Consider the following 15330-nt stretch of genomic DNA (forward strand, 5'->3'; position numbering starts at 1 on the left):
GATAACAATCTTTCCCCCAATATGGAAGAAGTCTCACCATATCTCATCATTACACGTAACATTATTTACAGAGAAGCACATTGTTGATCCGTGCCTCGCCCACTCACCTTTGATCCCATATATTTCATATTGTTTCAGGAGCTTGTCCCTCGGATGTGTTTCAGTTAAGGTGAACAATCCCGACAATTTATACGTGGGTTTTTTTATTCCCAGATTAACAGTGTGGTCATCCACATCCACCTCCTTGTTCTTGTCTGTGTTTCCCCAGCCATTGGCCCACTGTTTGCTCCACGTGTCCTTGTTCTGGATACGGAGAGTTACCACTATCTGTTTTCCCTTCCTTGAGTGGGATTCCCATTCCCAGACAAGAATGTCACTCCAAGGATTGTCTGGTCCTTTTAACACAATGTCGCCTTCATTTTCCTTGAAATAAATCTGGTTTCTGATTTCTGTTGGAAAGAGGATAAATGAAGGAATTAACATTTTAAGCTCATTTCCTCCACTCCATGTCTGTAAACATTAATTTTGAATTTCATTTATTTCCAGATTGTTTTGATCTCCCACAGAACCTCCAGTGAGATGGGCACAGTTTGTGAATAGATGTCTGGCTGGAATAACCTGGCCTGATCCAGGGATACTTCATGACATGAGAAGAGTGAGTGGGAGAAAGACAGAGGTGGAAGAGCGTTTGTGTCGGGTCTCCAGCCGGTGTTCCCTATGACGGGGTTTCCTGATCCTGTACACACTGCATCCCCGGTCCTTGTCGGACAAACCTGGAACAGAATAAACACGCTCCTGCCTCCCTGCCTGCTCCTCATTCCACAGTGATTTACAACATAGAACAGTTCAGCACAGGAACAAGCCCCTCAGCCCACAAGGTCTATGTCGAGCATAATGCCACAACCAACACTTATCGGCCTACACATAATCCATATCTCTACATTCCCTGCATGTCCATGTGTCTATCCAAAAGTCTCTTAAATCCCATTCACTCATCTCCCTCCATCGCCACCAGCAGCATGTTCCAGCCACTCACCACACTCTGTGTAAAATACTTGCCCTTCACATCTTCTTCACACTTTGCCTCTCTCACCTTAAACCCATGCCCTCTTGTATTTGAAATTTCCATCCAGGGGAAAAGATTCTGACTGTCTACACTGACCTTGCAGCTCATAATTTGGTATGATTCTATCAAGCCTCACTTCAATGTCAAACATTCCAGAGAAAACAATCCAAGTCTATTCAACCTCTCCCTGTAGCTAATACCCAGTAACACAGACATCATTCGTGTAAACCTTCTCAGCCCTGTCTCCAAAGCCTCTGCATCTTTCCACTATTGGGGCATCCAGAACTGCATGTAATCTTTGGAATCCGGCCTAACCAAAGTCCTACAATGTTGCATCACATCCTGACTTCCTGACTTGTGTGTGTTCCGCAAGCAACCAGACGGTAATAAATAAAACTTGCTTCCTGTTGTCGGGGGGTGGGGAGTTGGGGGGGGGGGGGGTGTGGGAGGAGATAAAATTGTACGTTGTCATGCACACTTGTCATTCGGCCCACCTGGGAATGTGTGTGTGTCTCCCCCCCCCCCCCCCCCTCCCCCCATGTTTTAAAAGCGATGTACTATGCCCCAAGCCCTCTGTCCCCGCGGCCGTGGTGGGGGGAGAATCACCTGGTGTAGGTGTCAGAGACCTGGGATTGGAGGGGGGGGACAGACGACTCGAGGCATAGTAAATGCAGAACGCACACAAGCTCCCACGCACAAAACACCAGAATCTGTAGACTGTTTTAACCAAAGATGGACACAAAAAGCTGGAGTAACTCAGCAGAACAGGCAGCATTTCTGGACAGAAATGGTGACGTTTCGTGTCGAGACGATTCTTCAGACCTTAAGACAGAGTCTGAAGAGTCACGACCCGAAACGCCACCCAGAGAGAAGGGGGGAGAGAGAGAAGGGAGAGAGAGAGAGAAAAAGAGAGAGAAAGGGAGAATGATACAGAAGGGAGAGAGAGAGGGGGGAGAGAATGGGGAGAGAGAAGGGGAGAGAGAGAAGAGGGGAGAGAAGGGAGAGAGAAGAGGAGAGAAGGGAGAGAGGAGGAGAGAGAGGAGGGGGAGAGAGAGGAGGGGAAGAGAGAGAAGGGAGAGAGAGAAGGGAGAGAGAGAAGGGAGAGAGAGAAGGGAGAGAGTGGTGAGAGGGGTGAGAGAGGGGATGGGAGAGAAGTGAGAGGGGGATGAGAGGGGAGAGAGGGGAAGAGAGGGGAAGGGGAGAGAGAGGAGGGGGAGAGAGATAAAGGGGGAGATAGATAAGGGGGGAGAGGGATAAGGGGGGAGAGAGATAAGGGGGGGAGAGAAAGACTGGAGGGGGAGAGAGAGGGAGAGAGAGGGGAAGAGGGGGAGAGAGGGGGGGATAGGGGGAGAAAGAGGAAGGGGAGAGAGAGGGGAAGGGGAGGGGGGGGAGAGAAGGGGAAGATGGGAGCGTGGGGGTCATTTTCCCACACAAGTCATAGGTGACTGGGCAATCTGAACCCAAGCACCAAGTTGTAAGCGGCCGAAGGTGCGTATCCCTTGAGACAGCCCCCACTCCCCCGCAACCACCCTCTGTGGGCTGTGGGTCGGGTGGAGCGGAGGTGTGGGACAATGTTCACCCCTCCACAGTGATGTGATGGAAGCGGGGTTCTGGACAAATCGCTGACAAGTACCGCCCCCTGGCAGCGTCATGTCCGTTATTTGGCTTTTCTGTTGAGCGGCATTCGGTTAGTTGGCTTGTAGGCGACACCGCCTTTCGGGTAGGTTGCGTTTCGGCAGAGCAGCCATTTGGTGAGTTAGCTTTTAGGCGACTTAGACTTTCGGTTAGTTTTCATTTAGACATCCCACCCTTTCGGTTAGTTGGCGTTTCGGCTTCATTTACATTCGGTTATTTGGCTTCCACTTCTTTGCTTCGGCTTCTCGTCCGTCGGCGCCATGTCCGGGTACCGGGGGGACTTTACCAAGTGTCTTACTAAAATTACTGTAGACAATGCCACGTAAAATTCATGCCTACTGTCTTTAATTAATCTATTTTGTTCCAAATGGGAATCAATTCTATCCCAAAGAATCTTTTCCAATTGTTTCCTACCATTGTGATGTGAATCACAGTTCTTTAATTTGCTGTATTCTCTCTCCCCATTTTAAACAAATAAACCATTTTAACTCCCATTCCCGTACTGATCTTTCAGTCCTTGGCCTCCTCTTTTGCCAGAGTGAGGCCACAGGCAAACTAAAGAAACCACACTTCATATTTCTCTTGGGTATCTGACAACTTAATGATATGAACATTGAATTCTTGACTTTCAGGCAACAAATCCCCAAACAATCCACCCCACCTTTTTACTGACATATTTTATTTTATTTCATTTATTTTTCAATTTTCCATTGCTCTTCTCATCCCTGAAGATATCTAATACCTCCCCTAACTCCAGTTTCGGTTTCTTGATTTTATTGTAAGTATAAGAAGCCTTGGAGCTTTGTTTACTCCAAATCGGCATTACCATTTTGTGGCCTATTTTCTCCCTTCTAATCGCCCGCTTGAGTTCTTTCCTCCTTACTTTATATTCCTCAATGGCCCTCTCTGCTATCATACTCTTGAACCTTGCAAGTGTTTCCTTTCTATATTTGACCAAATTTACAAATTTATTTGGTCATCCAAGCGTCCAGTCTAATCCCTCCTCCTTATTGGAACCTGCCGGTCTTGAGTTTGGATCAACTGACCTTCAGACAATTCTCAATCTCAGACAGAGTAACTTAATAATAACTGATCTGAGTGTACCTTGCCAAGCTCCTGCCTAATAATGGTGTCATTTGCCTTACTCAAATTAATGTCTTGTCACACAGTCCAGACTTATCCCTATTCAAACCAATCTTAAAACATATGGAGTTGTATTCACTATCTTCAAAATATTATTTCACTGAAACATCAGTCACCTGGCCAGACTAATTTCTGAACACAAGGTCCATTTTGGATTCCTTTCTCACATTGCACTATTCACAACTGTTACAAAAAATCGCCCAAGATATCCCTTTGTGTAATCTTTCAGTAATCTGTGTCCACGTCTGTTCCTCTATTTCTTGCTCGTTCTTGGGGGACCTCTCGTCCAATTCCGTTGAATTGCTTGCACCTCTCTTATTTTCACATGGCTCTACCCATATCACCTCAATGGACAAACCATCCAGTGTGGCCTCTCAGAGTGCCAACAAGATAGTTTCCCTGATTAATAGAGCCATTCCCCCATCTTTTTCCCATAGAAACACAGAACATTGAGCTGCTAGTCATGTCCCTATCACAACCATATTTCCATAATGACCACAACATCATAGTCTCCAACCGCGATCTAGGCTCTAAGTTCATCTACTTTGCCCAAAATACTGCTTGCATTGAAATAAACCTCCACCCATCAGTTTCACTATATAACTTCACCCTCTGTCTGTCCTTCCTTTGGGACTTACTTATCCTCATCTCCACCTTCCCAACACCCCCCTGCCACTCCAGTTTACCCCTCCTGGTAACACTAGTGCACCTCCCTGCAAACATATTGGTCCCCTCCATTTCAGATACAAACTATCCCTCTTGTAGAGGTCACGTCTGTCCCAGAAGAGATCCCAATGGCCGAAAGATCTGAATCTCTGCCCCCTGAACCAAGTCCTGAGCCATACATTCATCTGTCCTTTCTTCCTAATCCTATCTTTACTAACACATGGCATTGGGAGGAATCTGCAGATGACGAGCCCAGCGAGCCTTGATAAAGATGTGTGTGTGTTTGCCAGCCACAGGTGTGATCGTGGAAGGGTTGGAGAGTTGTTAATGTAGGAGACTCATGTCAGTGGTAGAGAAATTATCAGACCTCATCCCTTTTCCCACCCATCCCATTTGTGCCAAAGTCCCCGCCACCTTAAGCTGCTCACCTTCGTCCTTGAGAATGTCCCACAGCTGCTGGGAGACTTCCTGGACCCTGGCACCAGGGAGGCAACACACCATCCTGGAGTCTGGTTTGCTGCCACTGAATCACCAGTCTGACCCCCAAATATTCTGGGATTTGAATGGAATGCAATTGCTGGCTGGAGAAAGGGGTTGTGGTGGGAGTGAAGGCAATGGCTTTGGATTCAAAGTGTTCAGTTGTGGGGGAATTCTGCGCATCTAGTCCTTGATGTCCCACATGTAGTCTGGGAATGTGGAGACAATGGAGGGATCGAGGGAGGTGTTAGCGAGGTGGTGTCCACAGTCAACTTGTGGAAGCAACGGTGAAACTTCAGCTGATGTCACTGAAGGGCAACATGAGGATGAGAAATAGGAGGGGCCCATGGTAGATTGTCAGAGGGTGCCCAAGGGAACTGTGCCGGAGCGTGAAGTGGGTAGTTCTCGCCTGCGACAGGATCGATAAGTCAAGGGCAGTTCCACCCGCCTGGACTGTGGTGGGAGATGTTGGGGAGGATGGTGTGGACAACCATGTCACACTGCTCACCAGGGGCCATTTCTCACTTTGAAAAAGGCCATGTTGATGCAGGAGAAGGGGAGGAAGCTAATGGGAGAGGCTCAGAAATAGAGCTCCAGCAAGGATGGGGTGGATTTGTGGGACGTGGAGAGGAAAGTGAGATTGACAATGAGGTGTGGGTTTACACAGACAATGATAAAGTAAAGCAACGTGATTGTGACCGGTGAAGAGAAAGCACTTACTCTGGTTGGAAACAGGTCGAAGCAGGAAAACAATGAAACCGAACATCAAACCAACTGGCAAACTGCTGCAGAGAAACCTGGGCCTCATCTTATGGATTCCCTGTGGGAAATAACATCAAGTTTTAGACTGAGCCTGTTTCAGACACATATATTCAGTACATTTGGAGTCCACATTCATAGCTCACGGAAGGTGGCAACACAAGTAGTTAGGGTAGTGAAGAAGGCGTATGGTATGCTTGCCTTCAATGCTAAGCCCATTGAACGTAAGAGTGAGGAAGTGTCTTTTTTGTTTCTAAAGATAAAACTTCAATGGCAATTCTTCTGTTCTGATGCTGCTCACTGTGGGTCAAAGGCTGGATTATAAGGACAGGAACGTTGCCCCATCTCCCACACACTGTTACTGTGCTGAGGAATGAAGCATCAATATGTCAAAGTGAGGTCCATCAGGGAATGTTGCCACCTGACCCACTGCAGACTGCAGGAAAATGTGCTGATGGATGAACTGAAGCTTGGTGCAACCAACATAAAAACTCTGTGGGGAAGAACCACAGTCAAGCGACCTTCTCCTGCTGGACATAGTGGGATGAGTCTGGTGGGAACACCCCTCATATAGGTATGTTGCAAAACGTACCTGAAGCATCGCTGAAAATCTGTCCCAGCCCGTGCGCGCGATTTTGACGCCGTTTATAGGGGGGCGGGTTTAAAATGCGATTTTCCCTAGGCTGTTCAAATCGAGGTTTTTCAGCCTAGTTAATTATTAACGAAAAATTGCTGGAAGATTCCCTCGCTTGAGCTATTATTAGTTTTAAGGGCTTTATTTACTTGTTATAGTAGGTTAAAATTTAACCTCTAAACCCCCGACCGCCGGCAACCGGATGGATCTCATACATGGGAAAACGGAAGGTAGGCTGTTTATTTTTACGTTAAAAAGGGCTTCTTAAGATCCCTTTATACAAAGTTTAATGTTGCGAGTAGCTAATTTTGGGCCTATTATATCCCGCAGTATTTTTCTGGGCATTTGAGGGCACAAATCCACCGCAATGTGAACGTTCTAAACCAGCGCGTTCACAGGATCCCACTAGAAAGCTGATTTAAATGGACTTTAATTTACAGCAATTAAACACTAAATTCCTTCCATTTGGCCTATAAATTAATGTAAATGAGATTTAAATATCGTGTTTTATTGTGAATTATTTGTGAATATTATTTGGACACTTAGGCTATTTAAAAATGTTAATCATTTATTAAGAAATGGATAGATGTTTAGATCTAGCAATTGAAGTTTGGAATTAGCTACAAGTAGGTAACTAACTAATTATATGCTTTAATTTCAGGTCATCCAAGTGAGATTATTTTATATTTGTTTCAGAATGCTTCAATCTATGATAACTGAAAATTTCATTCAGTTCTCTTAATTTTTAAGAAAGTTATGGGCTTTTGACTGTCCACGATCACAGCTTTTTTGTCATGTCCATAGAAAATCAATAGGGAACAAGATGCTAATTTCCGAGTATGAAAATGGTCATAACTTTTTAAAACTTGAGATATGAAAGTGAATTAGGTGTCAAATTAAACTTATTTTTATGCTTTATCTGATGGGATAAATTGCAGACTTGATTTTTTAAATCTCAAAATTTTGTAACATTGCTACCTCATACAAGGGATATCAGCACAGGGGACCACATGAGTGTTAAGGTTGTTTATTGTAAAGATAAATGCTAATCCTATTGAGTATGACACTATTGACTGTAGAGACACTGAAAGTGTCTGAAGATGTTTTTATGTTGTTTTAGATTTGTATAAAACAAGGAACTGCAGATTCTGGTTTACCAAGGAAAGACACAAAATAATAGGGTAACTCAGCAGGTCAGGCAGCATCCGTGGAGAACATGGCTAGGTGATGTATTGGGTCAGGACCGTTTTCTTCAAAAATAGTTTTGTAAATGGTTTTTATTCTGCCTAAAGTTTATTTTAAAATTTTAAAATAAATGTGAGGTTAGAAGGGCACAAGGTGTCATTATTGTATTTTCCAAGCTCATTCAGAAGATAATATAGATCTGATAGATCCCAAGAACAACAAGGGATTTTGCTTTCCCCCATATCACATTCAGGACCGGAAGCAAAATTCAGAGCAATGGTTAAGGCTGCATTAGGAGCTTTTGTGCAATTCAACCACAATGATTCGTCTATTTTGAGCTCTGGGCTGTTTTATTTCCTGTTTTTTTTTTCAACTAAGGGGAGTAGGAGGCAACCATGGCTGACAAGAGAAGTTAGGGATAGAATAAAACTAAAAGAAAAGATGTATAACACAGCAAAGAGTAGCCGGAAGCCAGAGGATTGGGAAACTTTCATAGGACAACAGAAGGAAACGAAACGGGCAATACGAGCTGAAAAGATGAAGTAAGATGGGAAGCTGGCCAGGAATATTAAGAAGGACAGTAAAAGCTTCTTTAGATATGTTAAGGGAAAAAAGAGTAGCAAAGTCAAATGTGGGCCCCTTGAATGCAGACATGGGTGAAATTATTATGGGTAACAAGGAAATGGCAGAAGAGTTGAACAGGTACTTCGGATCTGTCTTCTCTAAGGAAGTCACAAACAATCTCCCAGATGTACTGGAGGACAGAGGATCTAAGGGGGGTAGAGGAACTGAAATAAATTTTCATTAGGCAAGAAATAGTATTGGGTAGGCTAATGGGACTGAAGGATGATAAATCCCCTGGGCCTGATGGTCTGCATCTCAGGGTCCTCAGGAAGGTGGCTCCAGCAATAGTGGACGCATTGGTGATTATTTTCCAACGTTCAATAGATTCAGGATCAGTTCCTGTGGATTGGAGGATAGCTAATGTTATCCCAATTTTCAAGAAAGGAGCGAGAGATAAAATGGGGAATTACAGACCAGTTAGCCTGACAGGTAGTGGGAAAGATGATAGAGTAAATTATTAAAGAGGTGTTAATGGGGCATTTGGATAGCAGTAAACGGATTAGTCCAAGTCAACATGGTTTTATAAAAGGGAAATCATGCTTGACTAATCTTCTGGAATTTTTTGAGGATGTGACAAGTAAAATGGATGAAGGGGTGCCAGTGGATGTAGTGTATCTAGACTTTCAGAACGCCTTTGATAAGTTCCCGCACAGGAGACTGATGACTAAAATTGGAGCACATGGTATTGGGGGTATTGAGGTTTCCCTTACTATTCTTATATGTTTCAATGAGATATCCTCTCATCCTTCTAAACTCCAGAGTGTACAAGCCCAACTGTTCTCGCAGCATATGACAGTTCCGCCATCCAGGGAATTAACGTTGTAAACCTACGCTGCATTCCCTCAATAGCAAGAATGTCCTTCCTTAAATTAGGGGACCTAAACTGCACATAATACTCCAGGTGTGGTCTCACTAGGGCTGTGTACAACTGCAGAAGGACCTCTTTGCTCCTATATTCGATTTATCTTGTTATAAAGGGCAACATGCCATTCGCTTTCTTCACTGCCTGCTGTACCTGCATGCTTACTTTCATAGACTGATGTACAAGGACCCCCAGACCCCGTTGTACTTCCCCTTTTTCAAACTTGACGCCATTTAGATAGTAATCTGCCTTCCTGTTTTTGCTACCAAAGTTGATAACCTCACATTTATCTGCATTAAACTTCATCTGCCATGCATCTGTCCACTCCCCCAACCTGTGCAAGTCACCCAGCATTCTCATAGCATCCTCCTCACAGTTCACACTGCCACCCACTTTGTTTCATCTGCAAATTTGCTAATATTACTTTGAATCCCTTCATTCAAATCATTGATGTACATTGTAAATAGCTGCGGTCCCAGCACTGAGCCTTGCGGTACCGCACTAGTCATTGCCTGCCATTCTGAAAGGGACCCGTTAATCCCAATTCTTTATTTCCTGTTTGCCAACCACTTCACTATCCATGGCAGCACGCTACCCCCAATACCATGTGCTCTAATTTTGCAGGAAGTTTGTTTGTGTCCTCCTTAGTGAAGACAGGTCCAAAGTACCTGTTCAACTCATCTTCCATTTCCTTGTTTCCCATAATAAATTCATATTTTTCGGTCTTCAAGGGTCCAACTTTGGTCTTAACTAATTTTTTCCTCTTCACATACCTAAATAAGCTTTTACTATCCTGCTTTATATTTTTGGCTGGCTTACCTTCATACCTCATCTTTCCTTCCCGTATTGTCTTTTTGGTTATCTTCTGTTGTTCTTTAGACATTACCCAATCCTCTTGTTTCCCGCTCATCTTTGCTACGTTGAACGTCTTTGCTTTAATTTTTACACTGTCCCTGACTTCCCTTGTCAGTTCATTACATAACACTAAATCCAGAATTGCCTTCTCCCTGGTAGGCTCCAAGACAAGCTGTTCTAAGAATCCATCACAAAGGCACTTTCCTGGGGTCCAGTACCAACCCGATTTTCCCAGTCTACCTGCATGTGGAAATCTCCCATAACAAGCACAGCATTACTTTTGCTACATGCCAATTTTAACTCCTGATTCAACGCGTCCTATGTCCAGGTTACTGTTTGGGGGCCTGTAGATTAGTCCCCTTGGGGTCTTTTTACCCTTACAATTTCTTAGTTCTATCCATACTGCCTCCACATCTCCTGTTTCAATGTCATCCCTTGCAAGGGACTGAATTACATTCCTCACCAACAGGGCAACCCCACCCCCTCTGCCCACCTGTCTGTCTTTTTGATAGGAGGTATACCCTTGAATATTCATTTCCCAGCCCTGGCCCTCTTGCAGCCATGTCTCAGTAATTCCCACAACATCATACTTGCCAGTTTCTAACTGAGCCTCAAGCTCGTCCACTTTATTCCTTATACTTCGCGCATTTATATACAGCACTTTGACCTCCTTATTCACTTCCCCCCTCGCACTGCTCGCAATTGGCCCAGACCTTACTCTGTTGTCCATTCTCGAGCTTTCCTTACCATTAATTCGAGAATCTTTTGTAATAAAAATAGAGGAGGTGGAGAGGCTTTTCAGAAGACAGAAAAGCCGTAAATCTCCAGGACCTGACAATGTTTCCCCCTCTACTCTCAAGCTCTGTGCCAAACAACTGGCATCGGTCAGTCCCTGCAAGCATGTACAGTCCCTGCCTGCTTCAAAGTCTCCACTGTTGTCCCTGTACCCAAAAAGGCAAAGATTACTTGTCTTATTGACTACAGGCCTGTCGCACTGACTTCTGTAGTCATGAAGACCCTTGAAAGGCTTGTGCTGGTCATGCTGAAAAATATCCCAAACCCTCTGCTGGACCCTATGCAGTTTGCAAGTCGGGCCAATAGATCTGTGGATGATGCAGTCAACCTGGGCGTGCACTTCATCCTACAGCACCTAGACCGCCAGAGGACCTATGCGAGGATCCTGTTTGTTGATTTTAGCTCTGCATGCAACACCATTGTGCCAGAGCTACTACACTCCAAATTTTCCGAGTTGACTGTGCCTGAACCGGTACAGTCTGTCGGTGGATCACCAGCTTCCTGACGGACAGGTGAGGCTGGGAAAGCACATCTCGGACCCGCAAATGCTCAGCATAGATGCACCGCAATGCTGCGTACTCTCTCCTCTCCTCTACTCTCTCTACACCAACGATTGCACCTCTCGGACCTCCATAGGCACCTCTGTCAAACTTCTCATGTTTGCGGACGACACAACCCTGATTGGACTGATCCAGGATGGGGAGGAATCTGCCTACAGACAGGAAATTTCACAGCTGGCGTCCTGGTGCCATCGCAACAACCTAGAGCTCAATGCTCTTAAAACAGTGGAATTGATTGTAGACTTTAGGAGAGCTTCCCCTCCCCTCACCCCACTCACCATCAACAACACCACAGTCACATCTATGGAATCTTTTAAGTTCCTGGGAACCATCATCTCCAAGGACCTTAAGTGGGGGACTACCATCGACTCCACAATCAAAAAGGCACAACAGAGGATGTACTTCCTACGGCAGCTGAGGAAGCACAATCTGCCACAGGCAATGATGGTCCAATTCTACACAGCCATCGTAGAGCCTTCTCCATCATGGTCTGGTTTGGCTCAGTCACCAAGCACGACACCTGAAGGCTGCAGCGAATCATCCGATCAGCTGAGAAGGTTATTAGCTGCAACCTTCCCTCCAAGATACAAGATACAAGACACATTTATTTGTCACACGTGCCTGTTGGCACAGTGAAATGTGATCACCATACAGTCATACAATAAAAATAAAGAACACAACACACGATAGAGTTCAACATAAAACATCCCCATACAGCAGAATCAAAGTTTCCCACTGTGAGGGAAGGCACCAAAGTCAGTCATCTTCCTCTAATGTTCCTGATGTTCACCCGTGGTCAGGGCCTCCCCGAGCCCTCCGCTGTCGCCGCTCCAGGCGGCCCGATGTTCAGGCTCGCTCACCGGGATGTTGGCACTCCGACATCGGGACTAGAGGACCTCCTCAGCGGCCTGGACATCTGAGTCGGGCACCTTCTACCGGAGTTCGTGGCTCCCAAAGTCCTCAGGCCATGCTGGGCGGAGATGCAACGCTGGTGGCCCTCGGCAAAGGACTACAGGGACTCTGCGATGTTGTTCAGCACCGCCCGCGCTGGAAGCTCTCCCAAACCACAACTCAGCGATGTTGGAGCAGCAGCCCAACGCTCCCTAGCTTCAAACTGCGTTCCAGGTAGGCATCGCCTGCTCCGCAGTGAATCCAGCGCTGCGCCGCCGCTGTTGAAGCTCTGGTCCGGTTCCCGGTCCCCAGCAGAAAAGGTAGTGCCAATCCAGTTGTAGGCTGCGAGGAGGGGGGGGGCGAAGACGCGACTTGGAGAAATAGTCGGATCCTTGCCAGGAAGCGACTGGGGGACAGTTTCCCCCTTACCCTTCCCCCCTCCCCCGCATAGAAAATTTAAAGATTCCCCAAAACAAACTGTAAACTGAATAACATTTTTTTTAAAGATTGAAAAACAAACGGACTGTAGGCAGAGGCTGCATTCAATGCGGCACCCCTAGTGGATTGTTGAACTGTACACTGCAAGAGCCAGGAAGTGAGCGGGCAAGATCATCTCTGACCGCTCTCACCCTGGCCGCAAACTCTTTGAATCACTTCCCTCTGGAAGGCGACTCTGGACAGTCAATGCTGCCACAGCCTGATATAACAACAGTTTTTATCCACGAGTAGTTGCTCTACTTAACTGCCATAAATCTTTAGCCTGCCTTTGATCTGGTATTTTGTTGGTCCATATGCTTGATCAATGGTGTTTTATCATTAATGTTTTATTATTATTAATGTTTACTGTTTTCTGAGTCATTCGTAACTGTCACTGTATGTCATGTTGTTACTTGTGGGTGGAGCACCAAGGCAAATACACTTACTTACTTACTTATTGAAACATGCAGGAGTGGATTATTTGGCACTTTGAGCCTGTTCCGTCATTCAACACAACCTTCTCTGTCAATCCCATATTACAATTCTGTGCCTATAATCATTGATGCTATTTGTGTCAAAAAAAAATCTATCCCCTAGATTTCCCCTGGATTCAGTTACTTGTCATCTACCATTTTTTCCGTGGGGTGAATTTTAAAGGCTTACTATATTCAGAATGAAGAAATGTTTCCACATCTCAGCCCTTCAGGTCTGAAGTCTGCAACCTCTTGTTCTAGATCCTCCAGTCGCTGAAAATAATCCATACATATGGAGTTTGTCTAGCTCTGCCTGAATGTTGTTTGATTTAGTGAGGTCCCATTTACGTCTACCAAACGTCAGTGACCACTGGCCCAGTGGCTCCTCCTCTCCTCACACGTTAGCCTTGACATTCCAAGAATCAGTCTGGTCAGCTTTGGCTGAATTCCTTCTGTGTCAGGAAAACCCTTTCTCGGGTATAGGGGAACAAAACAGTACACCAAAGGGGTGGACTCAGGAACATATTGTAATGTGGCAACAAGACATCTTGTTACTGTGCTCAAAACCTCCAGAACAGAAGACGAACAAATATCACTTGCCTACTTACTACGTGCTGCATCACATGTCTGCTTTCTGTGACTAGTGCACAAAGACGCAGATATCTTTATCAATATTTCTGAATCAATCACAATTCATATAGTTCTCAGTCTTTCAGCTTTTTCAATAAAACATCATGTTTATCCACAATATTATGGAGAGGAAATGTATGGAGGGGCATGGGTTAGCTGCAGGCTGTTGGTACTGGCTCAGACAGACAACATGGTCAGCATGTATGCATTGGGTCGATGGGCCTATTTCCATGCTGTACAGCTCTATGACTCTATGCCGCATCTGTGTGTATATTTGGACACTAGCTCAAATGACTGAGATCACCTGGAAATCTCTTTGCATCCTATTTGCTTCTCCTAATTACTCTCAGTTTCATGTAATAAAACTTAGAAATATTAAATTTACTTCCTTGTCAAAATCATTAATGTACATTGAAAATAACAGGCTCAAGCAATGGTTTCAATGACGGCTCATTAGTCACCATGTGCCGCCCAAAAGAAGTCTCGGTTCCCAGCCTGCCAAAGAATTTTCAATCCATCCCAGTGGAACATTGCCAAATTCACATATTTTAATATTCCTTGTTGATCTTTTATGCACGACTTTATCAAAGACTTTCTGAAAATTCAACACATCCACTTTTTCTCCCAGAAGCAAAAAAAAAACAAACTCCTGGAGGAACTAGCGGCTCAGGCAGCGTCTGTGGACGAAAATTATTAATCCAACAATTACTTTTTTTTAAAGTTCAAAACATTGTTTTGGAAAACAGAAACAACAAACAAGGTTAGATATTGAAATCTTTTCATACAGCAGGTAGAAAACAGGAAATTTGAAATGTGGGAAAGAATAAAATGCATGCGAATAGTCAAGAGAAACACCGCTATTTTAGATTTTAATCAGTCGGATGTAGCAAAAATAATGAAATTTGTTCCCTTTTTCGTCAAGACACCATCATTGCAATTGGAGAACACATTTAAAAATAAAATTTGAAGAAGTACATCAGTTTTGCAAACTACATTTCATTCATTTAATCCCGTTCATTTAATCCATTATTACTAATGAAGAATAATGTCTGAAGTTTACCGACCTTCTGCAGAGGAATTTGTGTGGAATTCCAGAGAAGCAGCAACGTGGCTTTGAGCCCAGCACAGGACAAGCTGAGGTTCCCTCACTCTGCACAGTAACTGACACTGCCTCTTGTCAAACTAAATGACACTCCCCCTCCAGCTCTGGGTTCCGGCATCACTGGTGTTGATACAAATGGGTTAAGATATAGAATTATACAACTAATAAAGAGAGAGATGTTTAAAATGGGAAAGTTCTGAGCTCAAGGACATTTCATCTGGAATCAAACTTGCACCTTTGCGATTTTGAACATTTCGACTGGATCTCAAATTGGAGAGCTCCAGGTGCTTTGCTGAATTCTGCTGGGCCTGATGTTCCACGAGAGAGTACAAGCAGTCCAGCGAGGTCCTGCCATTTTATGATGAAAAAACCTCAATAGAGGGTTGTGTTCATTAAACATGCCAGCAATTCCATTGCACCCATTAGAATAAACTGAACCATTCCCGGAGAGAGGACTAGCCCTGGCGAAAGGTGAAAGAACATAATGTTTCCCCAC

General features: G+C 44.7%; 1 long non-coding RNA gene across 1 annotated transcript; it reads right to left on the reverse strand.

The window, feature by feature from the left end:
* Window positions 1-354: 354 nt before the first annotated feature.
* Window positions 355-14881, reverse strand: LOC116978796. The gene is made up of 3 exons (XR_004413557.1): window positions 14797-14881; window positions 5708-5807; window positions 355-449 (listed from the first exon to the last, which is right to left on the reverse strand). It is a non-coding gene; the product is annotated as an uncharacterized LOC116978796 (long non-coding RNA).
* Window positions 14882-15330: the final 449 nt, after the last annotated feature.

The sequence above is a fragment of the Amblyraja radiata genome, chromosome 11, assembly GCF_010909765.2.
Source record: "Amblyraja radiata isolate CabotCenter1 chromosome 11, sAmbRad1.1.pri, whole genome shotgun sequence".
In the NCBI taxonomy this organism is placed as follows: Eukaryota; Metazoa; Chordata; class Chondrichthyes; order Rajiformes; family Rajidae; genus Amblyraja; species Amblyraja radiata.